This window comes from Gekko japonicus, unplaced genomic scaffold (genome assembly GCF_001447785.1).
Source record: "Gekko japonicus isolate JY-2015 unplaced genomic scaffold, Gekko_japonicus_V1.1 scaffold459, whole genome shotgun sequence".
NCBI lineage: Eukaryota > Metazoa > Chordata > Lepidosauria > Squamata > Gekkonidae > Gekko > Gekko japonicus.
The window spans coordinates 264,050-276,035 of NW_015173137.1; positions in this window are offsets into that span (position 1 = coordinate 264,050).

Here is an 11,986-nt window from a genome sequence, read left to right on the forward strand (position 1 = left end):
CACAGAACAGATTTTTCAATGGAGCGTTCATTTGTTCGTCAACCTGTTTTGGGTGGTTGTCAGTTTGCTTCACAGTATTCCTTCCTAACAGTGTAGTACAATGCAAATGGCTTTCACACATGCACTTTCTCACACAGCCCAATGTGTTTGTGTGCCTTCTCACAGTCCAACTGAGTTCTACTCCCCCTTTCCCATCCTTGCTATACAGCTGCTCCATTTGTCAGGTAAGTGGTTAAACCAGAGGTTCCCAAACTTATTTGGCCTTCCGCCCCCTTTTCAGAAAAAAAATTACTTTGCGCCCCCCTGAAAATCTACCTTCAAGAAGTGGACAAAAAAGATGCAGTGACAAATTTGCACCCAAGGCTCCTACCGCCCACCTGGATCATTCCAGCACCCACCAGGGGGTGGTATTGCCCACTTTGGGAACCAGTGGGCTAGACAGTTAAGGTTCTCTGTCTTCTATGTTCTGTGACATTTCGTTCTTCTTTAATAAACCTACTTATTTTTCTCTAAACAGCCGGTGCTCCACTTCCTTGCGTATTTAAACTCTGCCAACAGTTAGCTTCCCCAGTTTGGTTTTGAAGTGGTACAGTTTATTCTACTACCTCAGAATTCTATTACTTCATTCTGGTTCATGGGCAGACCAGGCCTCAGATGGTTTTTAAAATAGGTTAGTTAGATCCACAGAAGTTAGATCTGCCAATAGCCAGGGGTCATTTCCTGCTGGAGCGCACAGGAGCGGAGCTCCGGTAGTAAAGAGCCAAGGGGGTGGGGACATGCAACAAGCCCTGCTCCCAGCAGCCCTCAGTCAGAGCAAGAAGCAGCCAGGTAAGTTGCAGAGCTCTCCCTCGGCACCCCCGTCCAAAACAGTCCAGTGGCACCTTTAAGACCAAGTTTTATTCAGGTACAAGCTTTCCCTCCTCTTAGTGGACAGATCTGCACGTCCCCCCCCCCAATAGCTAGCAATCCAAAACACTCCAGTGGCGCCTGAGTGGTGCGTATTGCCTTCTGACACACTTCCGGTGATGTCAGGGGGTGTGGTATATGCAAACAAGTTATGCTAATGAGTTATGCTAATGAGCACCTGCATCTCTTTTTCTATTTACCCTGCCAATAGCCAAATGAAACCTCCATATTCAGAGGCAGTACATGCCTTAGTTTCAGGGATCAACAACAGGAGAGGGTCATTGTCTTCATGCTCTGCTCGTGGGCTTCGCAGCGGAGGTGGTCTTACCTATCAGGTAGCTTGGGCAGGGATGACAGAAAATGATGGTGGGAAATAAAAGTCAAAATGCAAACAGTGGCACATTTGTGAAAGGACACACATTGTGAAAAGTGGGTGATTTATTCTGCTTCACAGTGGGTTGTGTGAGAAGGGGATGTGGGCACCCCATCCTTGGCTTTTGCGAATGACCGTGGAATCACTGAGTCTGCCCCTCCTTCCACGCATTCCAAGTGGAATCCATGGCACCACATCCCTGCTGAGCCCCTTCCCCTCCCCAAGCTCCACTTTCCCCAGGAGCTACCCCCGAACCCCCCAGGAATCTCCCAACCTCTGGTTGGCAACACTAGCTGATGCCCTGGAGGGTGTGTGCAAGCTGAGGCCCAGCAGCACCAGAAGTACCACAAGGGCCACTCAGGCCTAGTCGGAGACTACAAACCAGCTGATGCTGACTATGATGGAACAAACCCACTTTGATTTACAGACCCTGTTCTGCCAGCCCCCTCCTTAGCTTGCACCAATTCCTGGACGGTGCTATTCCACTTCCTTCCACTAGGGTGTGCTGCCACCACTGTCCTGTTGGGGTCTTCCTGCCAGGAGGGACAGACTCCTGACACCACTTCTCAAACTGAGGCCCTGCCTCTGGTCTCCTGCTACCCAGCGCCTGATTACCACAGCGACCAAATTCCTTCTTGGGGGTGGGTGGGCTGGAAGATTGGCAACAGGTACCTTGACTGCTTGCCTTCCCCCTTCCTAGAACTCCTCTCTTAAAGTAGCATGGTCTAAGGCAGTTGGGGGGGACTATATGGTCCAGAGAACACTACCAGCTTCAAAGAGTAGGGTTGCCAGGTCTGGGTTGGAAAATACCTGGAGAATTTGGGGGTGGATCCAGGAGAGGGCGGGGTTTGGGGAGGGGAGGGGGCCTCAGCATGGTACAGTGCCATAAAGCCCAGTCTTCAAAGTAGCCATTTTCTCCAAAGGAGCTGATCTCTGTCAGCTGGAGATCCATTGTAAAAGCGGGAGATCTCCAGGCCCCACCTGGAGGCTGGCAACTCTATCAAAGAGTAAAATATGTATTTAAAAAGAGAAAAAGGTTACAAGCATACTTTTGGCACAGCAGCAGATCAGCAACCAGAAAAACAAAGAAAAGTTGGTGAGAAACACATCCTTCTTTCCCTGGTTCTAAAAACATACTCTAGGTGTCGAAATAGAGCAGGCATATACAAACTTAAGACAGTTACACAAGATTCTAAAGATGTCCCATTACCTCAGGCTCCCAGTGGGCCAAGCTGCATGGCTCCCCCAAAGAAGGCTCTTGGCCTGCAGAATAGAGCTCAGTAGTCCGTCCTCTTTGAAGGACCAGCACCAAGGGACCCTCCCTCCTAGGAGCAAGCACTTTTATTAAACCGCTGACTCCACTCATTTTACATCACTCTCTCCACCCCTTTTGACCTGGTCCACCCAGGTGGACCCTGGGACATCCAGGAGTATCCCGGGGCACACAAGCCGGGATGTCTGCATTTATATGTCACGCAAAATCATAGTGAAGACCAATGGTTTATAAACCAACTTGCTTTGGTGTAGTGGTTAAGAGTGGCAAACTCTAATCTGGAGAACTGGGTTTGATTCCCCACTCCTCCACACGCAGCCAGCTGGGTGGCCTTGGGTCAATCACAGTCCTCTCAGAGCTGTTCTCTCAAGACAAGTTGTCTCAGACCTCTCTTAGCCAGTGTTCCCTTTAAGCTGAGTTAGTGTGAGCTAGCTCGCAGGGTTTTTTAGCCCCCAGCTCACAGACTTTTGTCTCAGCTCAGGAAGGATAGCTCCAGAGCAAACTAATTTATGCAGTAGCCAAATCACTCGCTCACAACTTCCATGCCAGTAGCTTACAGAGCAGAATTTTTGCTCACAAGACTCCACAGCTTAGAGGGAGCCCCAGCCCCACTAACCTCACAGGGTGTCTGTTGTGGGGAGAGGAAGGGAAGGAGATTGTAAGCTGCTCTGAGACTCCAAGTGAAGGGCAGGGTATAAATCCTCCTCCTCCTCCTCCTCATGGTTAGCTGGAGACAAATTAACCATAGTTTGTGGAGTGGTCCACGTTCAGACACTCACAGAATAGCTTGTTTAATTAAACCAGGGTTTTGTTTTGTGTGGGAACTGAGTCAATCTGTAGTGGTTGATCCCAGTCTAGTTCCAAAGCAGATTCAACAGAAGCACTCCAGGATTCAGAATGCAAATGAACACAGCTGCCTTATACTGCTTCAGCAAGACGAAAGAAGGCAAAGAAAAATGCCAATAGTGCAGTGGGAAAGTGAAAATTTATTGATAGAATACTAAAAAGCCCCTTTGTGTTTCACCATAGCTTTGTCTGGAGATCTTTTAAAAAACAATTAAATTTTTATGAGTTTAGCATCTGGGGAAAGTGCTATAAACACATTTAGAGATCCCCTGACAAAGCTATGGCGAAACGCGTAGGTGGCTTTTTAGTGTTCCATCAATACATTTTCATTTTCCAGCTACACTATTTATCTTTGCCTTCTTTCATCCTGGTGGCTGGTGCAGCCTTTCCATTTGGCCTGTTTGAATTGATTCAGACCTTTGATCCTTACAGACCAGCATTAACTTGCCAAGGGCTTTGGTGGTAGATCATTCCCAATGATGTGGTCTAGTCCTCTTTCAGCTGAAGAGGCTGTGGATTTAACCCAGGGTGTTTGCAAGAAAAGCAGGTGGTTTACCACCATGTAAGGGGGAACAAACACCAAGGTTCAAAGGAATGCCATTGCAATCTTTGACCTGAATTCGGATTTGCTTTCTCACTCTGAATTTTCAGCAGCCTTTCTGTTCTGACTGGACCCCAACACTCCGTGATTCATGCTTCTCACCAGATCATGGGAATTCACATCCCCCTCAAAATCTGTGTCCCCTCCCACATTCCGATGCCAGTTGCAGCCATGGTGCCTTCACAGGTGGTCCCAGCCCTCTGGCGAAGAGCTTGAGATCTCGCCCTTTGCTCTTCAAGGCAGGAGGCTCAGCAGCTTGTGGATCAGTGGGAGTCAATTCAGCATTTCACAAAGGCGAGGGATCCACTCAGTGCTTCTGGTGGGCCATCCACATGGAAAATATGGAGCTTGCTGGGAAAATAAATGCAAGGGCTGAAGACCCCTGCTGCACATAATAACCCTGTTGGGAGGGATAATTGCTTTCCATAAAGAACTTTCACTCCCCAACCGAGCCCAACGTTGACAGTGTCAAAGCAGTGGATAAGGCAGCAACCTTAAGAATGCTTTTCATGGGCATGAGCCGCATCGTATAAAATTGGGATTGCTTTTGAGTAGACCTGTTTAGAATTGCGCCCAATATTTTCCAGCTCGGCAGCTTTTTGCTGGAGTCTGCCTTTGAAACTCCTCTTCTGAAGTCTGGCAACATTTAAGTCTGCTGTTGACTGCCCAGGTAGGTTGAATGACTCCTCTGCTGGCTTCTAAGTGTTTCCATTTCCATTTTTCACATCTGAGTTGTGTCTTCTTGCATAGAGAGAATCCTGTTTGGCCAACATAAACGGGGGAAAGGGCATTGCTAGCACAGGAGCACACAAACCACATTAAAGTATTTATTTACTTAATTTTATTAGACTTATGAATCACCCACCCTACAGAGCAAGCTCTGGGCGATTGACAACATTTTAAACATTTAAAATACAATTAATATATAATTAAAATTACTAGTAGTGACAGAAATTAGAACCCATCAAGATGGTGATATAAACCTCCATTGCCAGTCACACCACTGTCCCCGCACAGCAGGGCAGAAAGGGTATGTGGGGGCCATAGAAGAGAAGAGAGAGGGTGCCAGTCTTAACCTCCTGTTGCTGCCCTCAACTAGAAGCCTGGTGCATCAGATCGTGCAGGGCCCTGATGTTATTTGACAGAGAGGTCCACTAGATCGGGGCCAGAACTGAGAAGGCCTTGGCGCTAGTTTGGTGTAGTGGTTAAGTGTTTGGTGAGAGCCAGTTTGGTGTAGTGGTTAAGTGTGCGGACTCTAATCTGGGAGAACCGGGTTTGATTCGCCACTCCTCTACTTGCACCTGCTGATGTGACCTTGGGTCAGTCACAAGCTCTGGCACAGCTGTCCTTGAAAAAGAGCAGTTTGTGTCAGAGTTCTCTCAGCCCCACCCAGCTCACAGGGTGTCTGTTGTGGGGAGGGGAAGGGAAAGGAGTTTGTAAGCCGCTCTGAGACTCCAAGTGAAGGGCGGGGTATAAATCCAATCTCCTCCTCCTCCTCCTCCTCCTCCTCCTCCTCCTTCTTCTTGTCGAGGACAGCCGGACCTCTCTAGGGCCAGGGATCACCAGCAAGTTGTTATCAGATGACCTCAGCATTCTTCTGGGGACATGTTGGAGATGAACAAGCCCTGGTTTGGTAACAGGACAGAAAATTCATACTGGTGATCAAATTGCCCCAGGGTAGCTTGTCCATCTGTGCCATCCTGCCAAATGGTGCAGAGATTGTCATCCTACATCAGGTGCTGATGGGTGGTCAGATGTGTGGCTGCCGTACAGTTGGCTGTATCTCAAAGAACAGGGTTTTGGTTGGAGTGTTGTCTTCCCCATTTTAGAAACAAATACTAAAACAGGCTTCCTCTATTTAGTTCCTCAATGGTTTACCAGTCCTAGAAGTGACCAAATGGGTTCCGAGTCTTGACTGCAACCCAAGGCCAGATTAAGACATGGTGAGGGCCTAAATGGTATCAAGTTTAATGGTTGTTTAGTGACTTTAGTGTGTGAGGGGGCTTATTTAGAGGCTCTAAGCTGTAGCTTATTTAAATTTCGCATAAATCCCGCTCTGCACCAACTTGTTCTTGCGGTGGTGAATTCCACCATCCAATTAGGGAATGTGTGGGAAAGTGTTTCTGTTTTGCATTTGCTGCTTAAGTTACACTGAAGTTCTTGCCCGTGGAGTATGCATCAAACAGTACAAGAGCTTCCTAGTCTGTGTGTTTTACCCTGTGTCCATTCATTTGCTTTTGGAACATCTGTCAAAAAAAGAGAAGTCAGAGAGCCTTTAAATTTACTATGATAGCCCAAGGGCAATGATTACATCCCCTGGCCCTGTGGCTCTTGTGGAGCACAAACGTCCATCACTAGGGTGACAGGAGAGCTTGGCCATGTGGGTGGGTGCACACCTTCCTAGCCCGTCTTCCTAGGACAAACACCATGACAGCATCCTTCCATTTCAGCTGTCATTTCTGCCCAAATTGCCCCCAAGCATCCTTGACAGATCACCAATAAACAAACGGCTGGCATGTGCAGGAGATGCTGTGGTTGCTGCTGGAAAGGAGCAGCAAAAAGGCTGCATGGTTAAGAAAGGCATGGAAGCACAACAAAAATTGCATAAATAATACACCTGTTGCAGGCTGAAGTGGGGATGCTGTGGCAGGCAACTTGATTACGCAGATCTTGCCACAGTTATGAAGCATACTAGATCCTAAACCTCATAGGAGGCTTTCTGCAGTTTCAAAAAAAGGGTGTCTTGTGGAAAGAGTTATTACACCTCAGAGCTGCCGTATCACTCTCAGAATTACCATTGCAGGTATAAAACAAGCCTGCATAGCTTGTGACCTATTGGACCTATGGTTGCATCTGCACAGGGAAAATTCTGTGTTTTGGCAATGGAATGTCCACACAAGAGTTTCCTACACTCCTTCCTCCACTGGCTGCCATTTCCTTGGCATTTTTCATTACCAAGTCACCTGAAGTGACTGTTGTACTATATAGTATTATAGCAGTACTGTGTTCTAGCAAGTACCATTTTATAAACAAATGTATTGTGCTTATAGAGTTGTAGCACTATTTTTAAAAAATGATTGTACTATAGCGTTATAGTAATAATTATAATTATCGTATGGCATTGTGTGTAGTATAGCCAGGAGATCTGAATATTGTCTGGCAGCCTTAAATTCTAGCTCGTTAGCATCATGCACCAGTAGGTGGCGAGCTAGATTTATTTTTTGGGCTGAGAGAGCTCTGAAAGAGCTGTGACTGCCCCAACGTCACCCAGTTGGCTTCATATGGAGAAGTGGGGAATCAAACCCTGATCTCTAGATTACAGTCCTTCACTCTTAACCACTATACCCAGAGGTCATTCCGGGGGGGAACATGGGGGATCGCAGTTCCCCCGGGTGAGGTGCGGGGGGCGGGGCACACGATGAAGCCCCGCCCCCTGCTCCCAGACGCCCCGCTTCCGGTCCTCATTCAGCCAGGAGGAGGCAGGAGAAGAGGGAGGGTAAGTTGCTTCCTCCCCGCCTCTCCCCACCCCTGCCTGCCTGGGGCCAGGGAGGGCTTTGGTGGGGCTTCCTCGCACTCCCGCCGGTCTTGCAGGTCCACCGCCAGGCCCCTGATGTCAGGGGGTGTGGCATATGCTAATGAGTTATGCTAATGAGTTCCCCTAGCTCTTTTTCTATGAAACGACCCCTGACTACACCAAACTGGCTATATTGTGCAATAACAAGTACTATTTTTAAAAAAAACACACAAAAAATGCCATCCAGTGGCATGACAGGGAAAATGGCATCTACAAGGGACTGAAGGAAAGAGAATGATACCCATGTGGGTGGGGCTTTCTAAAATGTTCATCTTTCTGACTAGATGGCTTGCTAATGCATTTTGACGGTGTCGTTTTTGGAAAGACCATACCAAACCAATTTTAAGGGGAAAAAACATGTGAGGAATGTCAGAAGCCTAGAAAGCAAACGATTAGAGGATGATATCATGGGGTGCTCCCAGAAAAGCGCTCCGGTTTGGTAACCCAGACAGAGGAAAACGTCTGTGTAGATGCTGGTAATGCCACCAGCCAGCTGCATGTCAAGCCACCAGGTGTGCAGTAAATATCTTTTTATCCTGCCTGCCTGAGATTGCAAAAACAGGGGAGTTGTCAAGCTGCATTCAGCTCGTTGTGTCTCAAATTCAAATTGCAACCCACAGCTATGAACGGGGACCACAAAATTGGTTCAAAGTCTCTCCCAAGGCGTTCTGCATGTGTTCTTTAAGAACGGTAGAGATACATGCAGAAACTTTTTCCCCCCTATCAAAAAGCTGACTTTCTTCAGGTTTGGCGGAACTGTCCCCAAATCTTTTGAAGATTATAGATCATCATTTTGATGATGAATTATATCCTGCCTCCTAAATCCACTGCATATTTTGTTTAGATATTTGGAGCATAAAAACCTAGCATGACGAGCCAGTTTGGAATGCATTAACAGCCACAAAAATACCAGTCACAAATAAGTGGTGTGAACATAAACCTCCTGTACTGAAGTAATGTTTGACTAAGACTTGGAGAATGTCAGAAATTCCATGACTGACTGAATATATGCAGTTGAGAAAAGGTAAACAACTAGCGGAGACATTTTAAAACATACAGGCATCCTTCATAGGTTTACATACGTGAGGTATAATTGGATACGGATACCTTTTTTTCTGTGCTCCATATTTTTTTCTCTCTCTTGCCCTTTGTAAAATAGGTCAGTGAAAGAACCCTCGTAGGCTCATGCTTCTGGGTGTCGTTGCACTGTCAAGTAGGTTACTACGGACTATGCGGTCCTTCAAATACTTACAAACCTGTTTTGCCTCTCAAAATGATAGGGGGGCAGGAATCGTGATTGTGCCTGCCACAGGGAATAGTGTGTCTATCTCAGCCCCTAAAGTTCTCTAAGAAACACCTTTTCTTCCTCCAGTCAGAACCTCTCAGTCTTACTTGTGATGACTGAAATATTATACAGCTGACGTAAGGTCAGTTACGTGCTTTCCATATGTTTGACTAGGATCTGGGAGACCAAGGTTTGAATATAGGGATGCCAATCTCCAGGCGGGTTGTAAAATGAGAACAAGAAACTGTGATATTCAAACTAATAAAGAATATAAAACAAAAATTATGGAAAAACCAAAAGTGTTATCTGTTCTTATAATCTGAAAATCTTAAGAGTGCTAAATACAAAAATAGTTTTATGTAGAAAGAATTGTTTACAGATCATATATACAAATTAACATAAGAGAGACCAAGTGCCCTGTGGGCAACCAGATGAATAGGGATGAGCTATCCAGATTACTTGTAGCTCTTTTCAAGTAGTAGAATTTTTCTTCAGCCAAAATTCCAGAATGGACTGGCATATAAAATTAGGGGTGTTACCCCTCCTTCTGCGAAATCAATATTATGTCACAAGAAATCTTACAGGGTCACCATGAAGAATTTTGTTGTTGTTGTTCAGTCGCACAGTCGAGTCCGACAGCAGGCCCTCCTGTCTTCCACCATGAAGAATGCTAGGACGCAAAGCACATCTTTTTCTCTAGTTCCTCGGTTTACCCATGAATATATGAAGAAAGCATGTTAATTACTTTAAGATTTTCAAATTATAAGAACACTTTTGGTTTCCCCCATAACTTTTGTTTTACATTCTTTATTAGTTTGTATATCACAGTTTCTTGTTCTCACTTTACATGATGTCACATTGACTGTGATTCCTCTTTACTATTGTGTGTTGTCAGGACTTAAAAATCTCCAGGCGGGGCCTGGCAGTCTCCTGGAATTACAGCTCATCTCCAGATTACAGAGATCGGTTCCCCTGGAGAAAACGGGTGCTTTGGAAGGTGAAATCTATGCCATTGTACCCCACTGAGGTCCCTGTCCTCCCCAGGCTCCGCCCCCAAATTTCCAGGAATTTCCCAACCTGGAACTGGCAACCCTACCCCCCCCCGCCCCCCACCAGTGGTCATGTGGGTCCTGAATAGTACTGAGTGTGGAGGCTCAGCATGGTGAAATCAGCTCAGGTTTATTAGGTTACATCACAACAGAAGATAAACTAGGCAGGCCGAGGCCGGCTTATATGCGTGTCCACACTCACACCCAACGCACACCCAATTCCCGTGATAGGCTGTATTTACATGGCCCAAGTTTCTATAGGTCCCTTTCAGGATCCGGGTGAACCTATTGGTCTGCGCTAGGATCCGAGGTGGCTACGGTTGCCAGGTCTGGATTGGAAAATACCTGGAAACTTTGGGGGTGGAGCCAGAAAAGGGCAGGGTTTGAGGAGGGGAGGGGCCTTGGCATGGTACAATGCCATAGAGTCCACCTTCAGAGCAGCCATTATCTCCAGGGGAGCTGATCTCTGTCAGCTGGAGATCAGTTGTAAAAGCAGGAGATCCCCAGGTCCCACCTGGAGGTTGGCAACCCTAGAGGTGGCTATTGTTCTCGGACTGAACGTTTGTAGGTCTGCCAGACCTTATGGCCAGGCTAGCGTAGCCGTGACCATCTTAATACATAAAAGATCCTGACTCTTGGCAACTCTAGGCATCACAGAAGCTCACTGGGTAACCTGGGCCAGTTTCTCTCTCTCTGTCTCAGCCTCACCTAACTCACAGGGCTGTTGTTTTGAGGATAAAATGGAGGAAGGGAGAACAATGTTGTCAACGGCTTTGGATCCCCATTGGGAAGAAAAGAAATATGCAAATAAATAACTGCCTCCGATGACCCAGGTCCCTATGTACATAATGTGGTCTACGGAAACATGTGCTTAGTTGTATAAATTGGTTGCCGCACAGCTTTTCTTTTCCCCCAACCCTGCTACTGCATTCCAAAGCAACTAATGTGTAGCTTAAATTCCTTTCTCTGCATGCCTGCATTGCATTGTGTGACTGCAGCTCCAGGAGGTAACGGACGCCCAGCTGAGCACTAGGGGGACACCTTGCGCTGGGAATTGTCTGTGTGACCTCATAGGCACAGCGGGTGAGATTAACTATGGTGAGGGGGTGGGGGACACAGCACAACAACACAGTAGTCCCAGGGAGCATGTTAATATATTGTCCGTATCCATCACTTAAGACATGGGAATGGGCACTTCCCTCTGCTTTGAACAAGTGAAGGGAAACACATTTAACAGTGCCACATTTTGTTCCATTTTGCTACCTAAACATAATGATATCTGGTACCAACCTATCTAAATAGACGGTGGTCCTTGTAAACTATTCTCTTTTTTTGGGGGGGGGGAATAGCAAGTAGCAGCATCCTGTATAAGTTTGTTCTTGTTGTGCAGTGTATCCAATATCCTAACCTCAACACAAACTTAAGGCTAGAACTGGGCATCTGTGTTTACCAAGTCTTTGTCCTGATGTTTAGGTAATTCTAGGACCTGAGTTCTGAAACACAGCATAGAAGCGAATCTGATTTAAGTGGAACTTTCCCCCCATAGTTGTAAGGTGTATGATATACTAGAATTTGGGGTCTGTGTGCATGTAATGACTCTGAGGGAACACGGGGGGGGGGATAGTATGTAGTGTTAGGTACAGAATTCAACATCCTGAGAATTCTACCTTTTTAAAACAAAGCAAGCTCCTTGAGCCTATTGTTGTGAAGTGATATTCAAATGTGAGTGTGTAATGGCAGCTGAAATCTCAGAAGTGGCTGAATAAGATTTCAGATGGGCAAAGATGGGGGCTTTGGTACACCACAAAGTTTCTCGCTCTTCCCTTGTAATAACGGAATTAGAATAAAATTATTCAGAATAGTATATTGCAGAATTAATTATACAACTATATACAACAAACTATGGCAGGTCCTTAAAGAGATGGGAGTACCAGACCACCTCACATGTCTCTTGAGAAACCTGTATAAGGGCCAAGAAGCAACAGTTAGAACCGGATATGGAACAACTGATTGGTTTAGCATAGGAAAAGGAGTACGACAAGGATGTATATTGTCACCTTGCTTATTTAATATATATGC